This window comes from Physella acuta, unplaced genomic scaffold (genome assembly GCF_028476545.2).
Source record: "Physella acuta isolate Inbredline_101_S28 unplaced genomic scaffold, ASM2847654v3 ptg000489l, whole genome shotgun sequence".
NCBI lineage: Eukaryota > Metazoa > Mollusca > Gastropoda > Physidae > Physella > Physella acuta.
Window position 1 is genome coordinate 216411 of NW_026732008.1, and position 13595 is coordinate 230005.

The window sequence follows — 13595 nt, forward strand, 5'->3', positions numbered from 1 at the left end:
TTTTTTGGAATTCCCGATGGTAACACCATGTTAAGAAAAGTGTATGTGGCACTTCTATGTCAAGTCGTTAATAATGCAAACAGTTTGTAATCTTCTGCAGTAGTGATTGCGTATTGCAAATACTTTATTGCAAATACACATTAAAACACACATACACAAACATTCAGATTTTTAAGCACTGCTGTCCGCAGCTTTAAAAAAAGACGTGGATGATTTGCAAAAGAAGCTAAAAAATAAATTTAGACAAAAGCTTTCGATAAAATCCAGTCCATTTTCTCTTATTCTAAAAATAAACCTTATAGTGTCTCTGTAGTTTGTTTCTTAACAAGTCCTTTCATTAATAACATTATGTTGTACAACCGAGTTTTACTTCACCTCATTGTCGTAAGACTTCACTAATGTAAACATAACCCTCTCTCATAAAATGATGTCCAACCCTGCTCGGTGTGGGTGACCATGCTGGGTGAAGAACATAAATAATGATCAATTTCACTTAAATCGCATAAATAATGTTTCCACACATTTTCCCCACGCACATTCTATCTATATGGTCACATGGCTCTATATACGCTTCTCCTCTCACAAAAATAGCGACAAAATTAAACATTGCAACGATATCTAACATCAGCGATGACTTTTTATGTAAATCTTAATGAATATCACCCTGGGTCCCCTCTCCAACACGTACTTCGTTAGTTGAGGCGTTCCACCCAAAATAGTCCCCTCCCTCCCACTTCGAATGTTAATTTACTGACAACCATTGAATGGACTCTAAAAATAACACGTAAAATTTGCAGTGAATCATATCGATTAAAGTGTATGTGGTGGCTCTATGTGTTTGACATTCTATAGCCTTATCTTCTTCGAAAATAAAAAAAAACAAATCAATACGACTCGGTTCTATTCCATAAACATTTAAAATAATTTTAAATATGGTGACCTAAAAAATATAGACAAAAAAGCTTCATAATAATGAAAATAAATAAGTTCAAAAGTCCCGAGTTTAGGCCCCGAGCATATGAGGCTCGTTTACCTGGGGCGAGCAACCCATGTAGGAGATGAAACTCCGAATCAAAACAACTTTTGCCGTAAAATTTGTTTTTGGGCAGTTTACTGTTTTGGAAGAACATCCAGAATACAAAACCGGCTGATGGTGGAGTCTACTGGCTGTACATGGCATAAAATTTTGACACGTAATAGTTTTATAATTTTGAAAGATTGCCACTATATTATAATTATGAATACAAGTTAAACGAATTCAATTTTTAAACGCATCTAAGCTTTAAGGTACACATTTGAGCAGTTGATCTAGAAAGTCTTACATTAAATGCTAAGTCATTTAAAAAATCCATACAATACAATAAACATATGTCTATTAGCTTATGTAAGAATGTTGTTTAGCTTCCTTGGAGTTATGTTGCAACAAGAGATCTATTATAGAGCAACTAGTACATATGACAGGGTACTTTATTTTATTCGTGTGTTTGTGTGTTTGTATGTGTTTGTGTGTGTTTGTATGTGTCTGTGTGAGTTTGTGTGTGTTTGTGCATGTTTATAATCAAAGAGACACTTAGCGATTCTGAAAGAACTAATGGCAGAAGATATGGCATCTACTGCCCAATATAGCTAACGGTTAAGCTGGTTAAACAAGACATAGAAACATTAATAGCTTTTATCGATGTTTTAATCAACGTGTGCATTAAGTAAACTGTCCATTATTAGTTTATACAGCATTATCAACAGACTATTCTTTTAAACGTAACCTTATAGGGTATTTACATTTTGAAAATATAAGTACTTTATCAGCTATATACTCAATATATCAACTGCAATTTAGGGTAAGACGGGATAACAAAACTTGATAACAATAGATTTAATTATAAGTTATATTTAACAACTTTAAGTTTCCCCTTAGCAATTACCACGCTGTAAAATACCAACCAGAACATTACAAGATTTTAGTTATAGCACATTTGCTGACTATCAGCTAGGGGTCTACGAAAAATTTCCGAAAGACACTTGCCCGAATGCCGTTTCATTCGGGCATTTGTCGTATTTGGGCAAGTGTCCCTTCGGGCATTTCTTGTGTTCTGGCAAGTGTCCTTTCGGGGAATCTGCCTTCGGGCAAACGGCATTCGGGCAAGTCTCTATCAGGAAATCTTCCAGCTCCCATCAGCTAGATACTTATTTAACTGTACACATAAGGATGTTGCCAAAAACAATGAAGTAAAGTACTTGAACAACATGACGATAGATTAATGCGACAAAATGTTAACGAAGATTCCACACATGTTGAAACATAGCATTTTAAAACAGAGTTAAATAAGGCAGATGTATCGTGAAAAATCACGTAGATCTATTTGAACATATCAAGTAGATATATTATGACAGCTTAAAGTTATTGTGGCATATCAGAGATTGTGAGAATTTAGGATCTTATAAAGTGACAAGACAGGTAGACTTATTGTGAAATATCAGGTAGATCTGATGTGATAACTATGATTGAATGGTAGGACATCATTAGGTTAGGTAGGTTAGGTTTGCCTGTCGTCCCTACTGGGACATAGGTCGCTGACAAGAGCTTTCCAGACGTATCTGTCCTGGGCTAGTCTCTCAAATTGTTCCCAGGTGTATCCAATCTTTTTGGTGTCTTCTGCCAGGTCACATCTCCAGGTGTTTCTTGGTCTGCTTCTCTTCCTCCTGCCTTGTGGATTCCAGGTGAGGGCCTGTCTTGTTATGAGGACATCATTAAGCCTGATTAATTAATTTCAGCGGTAGAAGACATTAGAAGAACCATTTATAATTCTTAAGTGCGTATTCATCGACTCCAGATCGTAGTTTGAATAAAGTAAAAAGATATTATTGTGTTTTTACATTTTTTCTTCCTACGCTGTTTTTTTAAATGTTAAACATGAACTTTATTTTATAAATTATTTTAAAATATATAGAGCTACAGTTGTCCAAACATTAATTGTTTAGTAATATATATTAAAATCATTTTATAATGCAACAAACCGCTAAGCCAAAAATAATTGAACCAAAAATTAGGAAATATGTTTTATTTTTTAAGTATTAAAATGCCATGTATGTACAATTTGTTAAGACAAATACAAGATATTTAATGGGAACACTGGGCTAACCAATTAAAAAGGTTATTTTCTAAGAAAACAATTAGCCGATATTAGTTAACACCGATTAGAATGATAGATAAGAAATTTATAACAAATACAACATGTTTAAATTAGTTTTATATGTAATAACATAAGGTTATGACAGAAAAAGTTCAATCAAATGATAAGTCCCACCTATATGTGTGTTTAAATTGTGTAGACACCAGGAAGGAACTGTCAATTACATCAGCCTCTCCACTCCCCACTATAATTTCCTTCCGAGTTTGATGCACTGTGGGAATGGCGATACAACCTCCCGCAATATCCCAGCATGAATATAGGCGCTCCACTGGAGCCAGGACATGTACTTGTTGTGTACCAGTACCTGGTCCAGATATGGCCATCAACCCTCTCTTCTTTGCGTGTCCATTGTCCTACAGAGACCTGTTTAGGACAGCCATGAGGATGTGACACTATAACAGTCGTCAACTTGTCCACATCATCAAATCTCCAGTATTTGTCCATTACTTTTTCACAAAGACTATAGAAGCGCTGACACACCGTGTCCATTTCATCAACCAGCTCTAAGGCATTTGAGTCACATGTTACATAAATCAATACACACCTGTCTCTCTCAATTTCTGCCCCACCCACCTTCCAGCCATCAAGACTGACCCCTGGTCTTGTATTGTCATCAAAACCTAAAACACACCTGGTCTGTCTCGCCTCACTGTCATCAAACACCACGTGTGTGGCTGTCAACACACAAACCTCCCCCACACTTTGCTGGGTGTTGCAGAGACTTGACACTTGGCACAACGACAAGTTTCTTTACTATCTGTATACTTGTCCGTCCAACAAATCCTCCCTGTCCCTAACCTCATCACGTGACTTCCTTTGTCATTATAACATGGATATAGATCTTGAGTGCGTGTGTAAAACTCTGGTCCCTCTAGACTGGTTAATTTATTCTTTACTTGGACAGTTAGGGCTGCCAATGTTTTGATTGTCTCAGACAAAAGGTCGTCGTCATGGTAACGTGAAGGGAGACAACCTGCGTTAAAATCTTAAAGAGGTATAAAACCTTTGTGGCCTGGATTCTTCTTACAGCCAGCACCATGTAGATCACCTTCTCCTCCATAGCACATCTAAGCTTCATGATTTCCTACAAAAATTAATAAAAGGAAACGGTTACATTGCCTAACACTATCAGATTTTATAAAATCAACTAGACGTTTACACTAGGACATTTTAACAACTGTTTAGATTAGAGATTATATTTGTCACATCTCACCTGGATGAAAGAGAGCTAATGGGTTAGTTTTAATAACGTTACCTGGACCATTAGCATATGATGCACCTATAAACATATACATTTTATTTAAAATTATATTAAAACAATAATTTTATATAGTATAAATCATCTATATTCTAGCTTTACAACTATGTTTTAGTTATTGATAAATGGACGACAAAGTATTTGCTTTACAATTTCATTATTATCTTTTAAACGTTATTACAAAAATATGTGTTTACATCAATGATTTAATATTTATACGGTTTTACCTTCAAGTCCACTTTGTGAGTCCAGTTTTCCTTCTTTCAGTTTGATTGAGGTTTCCGTTGTTAGTTTACGTAAATAAAGGTAAAAATAGTTTAACATACAAAAAATAAGTAAGGATTTCATAATTAAGGTAATGAAAAATAGCAAAATTAAAACTTAATAATATCTGTAGAATTAACTTTACGTCAGTATAATTGTATATCAATTTATCATGTTTAATATAGAAAAATATTCATTTTACTGCTGATTCTAAGCTCAACGGGTTACTGCATATCCCTTGGGTCTATCTGTGCTAAGAGAGGAGGCCTGATAGACGGTAAACGTTCGACTCTTCTCAACTTAGGGTCCATTCTTTGTGCTTGGATTTTCATTTTTAAGACTGTGGAGCCATGCATAAGATTATGTAGACACAGAAATCATGCATACACATTTTATATAATAATAATTTAAACTACATAAAGTGCTTATCATTAAACCATTTCTTATATAAAAAATGCTAATTTAATCAACTACAATATTACACACACATTATTTTTTTTTATTTGGAAATGATTAGACTATTGGATTTGCGTGTGTTTTTTTTATATTTTGATTTAGAACATCTGTATAGCGCCGGTTTTACAAAACTTATCAAAGTAGGGGAAAAATATAAAACACAAGCAGAAATAAGTGTAAAATCTTCTTAAATATAATAATTTTAACTGCAAAACAATTTGAAACGTGTAGCGTTAACACATTTTTATCAACAATAATATTGTTTTAAACCACTTCCTTATATCAATGTACAACAAGCGTCACATAAGTGGGACACTTGCAATAAATGGCCCCATGTAGAATTTTGTACAAACGTCACAAGAAACAGAGACGTAAATGTTCATCTTAAATAATTATTTATGGTGAAACAATGGATAAACGCGGTAAGTGTTGACTTTGGGGTGTTAACTAGTATTTATAAAATAGTAATTATAGCATTGACCTTTATATTAGTTATATCATCATCATTTCTTGTTTGTGCCCAAGACACATAGTGTAGATAATTCAGTCTGTTACATGAAGTAAAGTTCATCTGCTTCAGAGGCCATTTATCAATAACTAAAACATGGTTGTACAGGTAGAATATAGATGATTTATACTATATAAAATTTTTGTTTTAATATAATTTTAAATAAAATGTATATGTTTTTAGGTGCATCATATACTAATGGTCCAGGTAAAGTTATCAAAACTAACCCATTTTGTAAGGATAGTGTTGTCAGCACTAACATAAACTAAGTACCCATCAGCGCTGGGTGTACTCAGGGACGAACCACTGACTTAAACCCGGATTCAAACTTGAGATAGCAGTCTAGCTCTCTACCGCTAGACCAAGCCGTCACATTAGATATATATTTAAGTCTAAAATTATGAAAGTTGAATTTGTTTTGAAATCTTAGGAGTCATAATTACTCTTACTGTGGAATTCAATACCATTAAAAATACTTATTTTGTATTTCTTTAAATTCATCAGCCACAAGAATTAGATTTTTAACAAACGAATGTAATAATAATGGTCGCTATTTAGGTAAAAAATTCGTATATTAAATGTTGTAAACAACAAAATACTGTTCAACTTTTTTTTCATATAAAAAACTCAAGCTTTTAATAAGTTTTATTTGGTTCACTTTTTAAAAGCAGTTAAAAGCTCTTTCCATATTTTATTGATTCCTTAAATATATGTATATATCCATTCTACATATATATATATATATATATATATATATATATATATATATAATCTATATAGACATAGAATAAGGCAAAACAGATGTGCAGGGCATCAATAAATCTCGTCAAGCTTAACAGAATGTTTTACTTTCCAATTGTTGACACTACACAAAATAAATCGATAGTGGTCTTTCCTAAATTTTCTCGAATATTCTTATATAAAACTATGGGGGAAGGCAACATGGGATGTAGACATTATTGTTAAACGATTTTTAATTATTAATTTCATAAACTTTTAAAAATATAATAGAATTGCGTAGAAAAAAAGAATTGCGAACCATGTAAACGCCAAACAAAATGTGTAGGCCTATAAAAGTGCGGAATATTATTAGTACTTATAAATTCACATATTTTTTTTTAGAAATCGGAAACAGCGTAAATTACTACTTCCAGTCGACGGAAATTACTCATCATTTAGACGAAGCCAGATAATTAGATATTTTACTTATATGTGAAATAGTACGCAAGTTATAGGCTTTTGAAAAATTGAAAGTAGCAAAAGTTTAACTTCTGGTGATCGGAAATCGCTGAAAATTCGATATAATACTTAAATATGAAATTTCATCAATCTAGCTGTAACAGTATTCAAGTTATCGTGTTTAAACACACACCCAGACTTACGGACAAGATTGCAAAACTATGTTTTTCCGACTCAGGGAGGTGTAAAATGTCAAGATTTGTAACAATATCGATTTTTGTGCACTATTACTATAATTTCTCTGTACTTCGTATACGAGAAAGTCAAAAGTATTAAAATAAATAATGTAAACTGAATAACTCAACCATTGAAATAGTAATGTTTTAAATTGTCAATATAAAACATTTACATTCTATATAGATTTTACTTTAGTATTTATGTTAAAACATAAAAAGCCATTAGATTTCATTAATACTTACGGTGAAATTCCATAATAAAAAATGCACATCATATGTCAGGTAACGTATAGAAGTAGGCTTGGTTTACACTGTGACTTTTGGTGGTCGGTGTTCAGTATTCTATACAGACAATGCAAAAAAAAATTGATCCGCCCTAATTAGATCTGGAAAAAACCGTTCTTGTCTTTAATTATGTCTTGTTGTTAATGTCAGCAAAAACCAAGAGACAAAAAATGACTTCGTTGCTTGTCATCGTATACAGTCCGAGGGTGGTATCGGCAAATAATTTGATTGCAATTTAATATACGGTGGATGGTAAAAATAGGGTTAATAAATGTGATATGTTGTATAAGTGTTTTAGAGAAAAGCATAATTACGTTTTATTGCAAAGAGAGGAGCTATGAAATTTGACTTTATCTGGGGTTAGAGAGATATGTTTTTTTTTCGATAGTATCAACTCTTATTTCATTGGTTAGCTAGTAGTCTAGTAAGTCAGCCAAGAACAATTACTAACCCGCAATTCTAGAAGTATAGTCCCTGGACTAAAGAGTTTAGATAGCTGGGTACAGCAACACATCCTGTGAGAGAAACGTTTAAAACCAAATAGAAATTTGGGGGTTCTGCCATCGAAATTTACATCAGAGTTTACAACAATGAATTCATGTTCATATGGTGTTACCACTTTGTGAGTCCAATTTTCCTTCTTTCAGTTGGTGTGAGGTTTTTGTTATTAGTTTCTGTAGATAACGGCAAAAGTGATTTCATGCTTATAATTAATTTGTACTATAGAAGTAAATAGAGAGATTGAGAGGAAACTTAGTGTAAAGTTAAATTATGATATTCTTATCCGATGTGCTTGCATGAGACACTATGATTTTCGTTCTGAAGGTGCATCCATTGTATTCCTAGGCGAAACGCATGTACATATTTATATCTTTATTTCTGTTGAGACGTAAATATGTACATGATGTAGGAAATAGTGTTAAGGGCTAACGTAAAAAAATACGATTAAAAAATCATAATGAGATGTTCCATGTTTGCTTTATAATTTTTTAATTATCAGTTATGTTTTTGTAAGTTCTGGAATTACATTATCATGACTAAATGTTTGCCATCGGTTGTTGTTTTTTTAACTGCAATAAATCTGACATATTCTAAATATGATTTTAAAAATGTGTATTTCCTTGTTACATTAATTCTAAGCTTGAAATTATTATAGTCCTAAAAATAAATCTCGTGTGCCGTTATATTTTTCTATCTGATCAAACTGATATACACCTTGCTTCTACAGAGATAGAACCCTCGATAAATTATATTGTTTTACTTACGTCATGTCTTTTCTTTTTAAAATCCCTACCATCACCCAACGGACGGAAATTCAAACTGATCGCTAATTATTGATTCAGTACTAAAATTATACCTTACCTTTTTCTTTGTGTTTAGTTTATTAAGGTCAGGATTTTTCCAGAATCGGGAATAATAGAATGAACTCAATCAAACAGGAACATAACTTGTCGGTTGGCTAACAGCCAAAAGAATTTGGAAAAATACACATGATTGCTATTTTCTCATTTTATTGAATTTAAATACTATCAGGCGCGCTAAAAGACATTACGTAGTGTAGTACATTTAACATGCTCTTCCAAGATGCGCATATTAAAATTAAGTATTTTTATTATGCCTTTATCTTATGGTACGTGCAATATACCGTAAAATATGGCAACAGGGCATTCCCCCCCCCCGTCAGTTACCCCTGGACATATACACCCCCGACATTAACCCCCCCCCCCCCCCCCGACGTTAAACCCCCCACACCTGGATTGATTACACCTCTATCAAATCCCCCCGCCCCGTAGGATATTAACTCCCCTCCCAACATAGCGTAAGGAACAGTTATGGCTAGGGCTAGGGCTAGGGCTAGGGCTAGGGCTAGGGCTAGGGCTAGGGCTAGGGCTAGGGCTAGGGCTAGGGCTAGGGCTAGGGCTAGGGCTAGGGCTAGGGCTAGGGCTAGGGCTAGGGCTAGGGCTAGGGCTAGGGCTAGGGCTAGGGCTAGGGCTAGGGCTAGGGCTAGGGCTAGGGCTAGGGCTAGGGCTAGGGCTAGGGCTAGGGCTAGGGCTAGGGCTAGGGCTAGGGCTAGGGCTAGGGCTAGGGCTAGGGCTAGGGCTAGGGCTAGGGCTAGGGCTAGGGCTAGGGCTAGGGCTAGGGCTAGGGCTAGGGCTAGGGCTAGGGCTAGGGCTAGGGCTAGGGCTAGGGCTAGGGCTAGGGCTAGGGCTAGGGCTAGGGCTAGGGCTAGGTTTTTCTCAAGGAAAGCGTAATGAAAAACATAAGATAATTATAATTACTAATCTGTCTATATTTATTTGCGTCTAGGACATTACCTCCCCTCCCCCCAGCCTTATCACTTACACCACCATTACATTCGCCCCACTTGAAATAACCCCTCGGAACAATAAACCTGCTAATTGTTTCCACCCTCCCCTTATCAATTACCCCCCCCCCCCCACACACACACACCATCATCTAGAAAATTAACCTCCTATCCCATGCTCAAGAATCTCCAACTCTAGACATCACTAATATACACATATTCCCCTCCCTAAAATCATGTTAAAACCTGCTGGGTGTGAATGGCTTGGCTGGGTTAAAAATATAAATAATGATAAATATAACGATTGACATAAGGAGCATAAATACATTTTCACAATTGTTTTTTTCAATGCACGTTTCATCTGTATGGTCACAGGGCACTAAATATGCTTCTCCTCTCACTAAATATAACAACAAAAATTGCAACGATATCTTATACGATTAAATATATGTTAATTTACTGACGACCCTTTGATAAACTCTAAAATTAACCTGTAAAAATTGTCAGTGAACCACATCGATTAAGGACTATGAAGTGGCTCTATGTGTTTGACATTCTATAACCTTGTCTTTTTAACAAAGCGAAAAATAAATCAATACGACAAGGTTATATTGCATAAGCATTTAAAATGAAGTGGATTTTTTAAAATGAAATTTTTAAATATGTTGAAGTAAAATAATCAATATATATAATGCATCGAGAAAAATAACAAGCATAAAAAATACTTTCGAAAAATAAAACTTCTCTACGGCGTCGTCGGGCACATCAACTTATCATACTTTTTTAGTATTGAAGAATGGCCACTTTTATATGGAATACAAATTAGATGAATACAATTTATATAAGCATCTAAACAGCATTAAAATACAGATTTCAACAGTTGATAAAAAAAAGACGGAAATTAACATCTGAGGTTTATTAGTCATTAAAAAATTCAAAACAATACAATAGCTGAACGTTTGCCTTACGTTAATGTTCTATCTTTGCATGTAACATAACGACTAATGTTACAATGTTTTTTTAGTACATAGGTTCTGATGTTGTCTAGCATAAATAGATCTATTATAGAGCAAAAAGTACAGATAACTGGGTTCCTTGTTTTATTCATGTGTAGATGTATGTATGTATGTTTGTGTTTATATGTTTGTGTGTGCATGAGAAGTGCATGTTTATAACCAAATAGACAGTTAGCGATTCTGATTGAACTAATGGCAGGATATGGCTTTTTACTACGCACGATTACGCGGATTGATTACACACTAAAATAGCACATTAATAACTTATATTGATGTTTCAATCAACGTATGCATTAAGTTTCCATTACTTAATCAATATAGCATTATCTACTGACGTTTAATTTAATGGTACCATTTTAAGAATTGTGACTCTATTGTACTTTTTCGGTTATTGACATTTTGAAACTTTATATTTTATCAACTATATACTCAATATATTTCAACGGCCATTTAAGGGGAAGACGGAATGACAAAATTTAATAATAATAGAATGAAATTTAAATTGTATTTAACAACTTTAAGGGGAGCAAGACAATATCCACTTCCCCCTCCGCGTAGTAATAACTACCCTGTAAATTACTTCTCCCATGTCAAGTAACAACCTTATATATATGTATATATATATATATATATATATATATATATATATATATATATATATATATATATATATATATATATATATATATATATATATATATACAACTAAATGAAGCAAAATTAACATTTTAAAATAAACATTTATATTTTGATAGTAAATGGACAACATTTCGTGATAGGGGAATTTGTATTCTTGCTATCTGATATATATATAATAACTTCTTCTTTTACTAATACTCCAACTATAAACATGTGGCGGAAACATTCTTATTTTCCGACGGCACTTACTATATCGACGACTTTGATCATAAAATAGAATTAACTTTATTATTAACTACGAATACTAAACGAACTAGAACTGCACTGCAAAATATATAACGTCTTTTTCCTACAATGACTAACCCCCAACTGTCTTCACTACTGCGTCCTACGTCATCGGTAACAATGTCGCGTCACGCTCACGTCACACTCACGCTACAATTTTTTTACTAAACACGCGCACATACTCTCGAACCAAATCGTCGACCGTCAAGTTATAAGGCCTGGTCTCCACCCATGTAGTCTTATTTTTATCCATCTACGCTATGACACGGACAGTCTACTGTAGTAAAACATGAACACTCCACTGTGTAGTACAGAAGGAACCACTGATATAAGACATGGCATGTCTAATATGGTAGGACATGGGCTATTGGTAGGTTCGTTTTCAATCGTAAAAAAACCAATTTCCTTTTTATTTTTAGCTTTGATCTTATCTTAACTTTCAAAAAAATTCTATTTCCATAGCCTCGAAGCTTTTAGCCATTCCTAAATGATTACACCTGCTGTTAAATGTTTATGTTTAAAATAGATATATACTATAGTATCTATATACTAATGCGTAGAACACATCTCTGCTCAAATAATATACCCTACTCCACGGCCATGCTCAACAGTGCAGACACATTTAAGATAAAAGTTTAAGTCATTCGCTTCTAACATTTCTCTTCTTCACAAGCGTTTATCCAACATTACCATAATTACTGAAAAATAAATAACATAATAAATACAATTCTTTAAATAAAGAAACCATTTAATTAGCGACATTTTAGGTATAAGTATTTCCATCTCTTTTCAATACTTAATATATCTATAATTATTGCTATTTTTAAACTCATGTCAATCTTCAACTTGTAAAGGTAAACCTATCGAGTGCGGTTGGGGTATATGTCATACCGAGTTGGGGTAATGGTTTTGGTGGTGACTGACAGGGAGTAATTGCTCCGATGGGTAGTCAGGGCGTGATTTCTGGGGGAAAGAGGGGGGGGGGGGGTAAATGACTGCTGGAAGTAATGTCTTAGACCCATTTTAAGTGAAAGTAGGTATAGTTTTTAAAAATGTTTTCAAAAAAATACTATAGTGTGAATATTGCAATCAGTACAATGCTTTTTATCTACATATATATTATATCATTATAAAGAATTGGACGTCTGCAATATCGACAAGTGTTGATAGAAGAGTTGTATCTCTTGGATCAACATTCAACAGTTGACACAGACGTGTAGAAGGGAACCAGTTGAAAGCAGTACAGCCGTCTGTGTAACGTTTCTCTAGACATTGGGAGCCACAGGTCACGTGACTGGACAATGTGAGGTCAAGTAGTGACGTCATGGTTAGTTTCCGGTTGTCATATACTTTAAATTCGCTATTTTGTGTTGTTCCTAATGTGGCCATCACTTGCAGCTCACAGAGGTTGAGAAAATCATTGGTGTACCTGTTGCAAATATACAGTTCATGAGGGTTATCGTTACAATACAAATTACAGGGGACATAACTAATGTTGTCTGAATATGTTTCACGAATTATGAAATTAGAACACGCACTGCTTATAGGAGTTTCAATAAAAAAAGTAGTATCTCGAAGTCCAGCATGATACATTTTTTAGATGCAACACATATAAAGACTATCATAACTTTTTAGGCGAATCGCTTACAACAGCAACGGCTGCTTGCTCTCTCATATCATTTAAAGTATTGTTTATTGTTTTATTATGAATCCGAATTTTCTGTTTCAGGACAATTTGACCCAAACACGATAGTGCTGAGCTCGCATGCTAAACATATTAAAGCTACGAATCATGACAGAAAATTATAAACTGCAGCCGTTTTTAAACGAAGACTCACCCTTTATTAAAGAGCCTGGGACTTATGCTTGTAAAGCGAAAACAAAATTACAAATAGAAACATAAATATAAATGATACAGTGCTTCTAATCTGCATACACAATGACGTTGGTATGTTTTAGTTGTCCAATTCCAA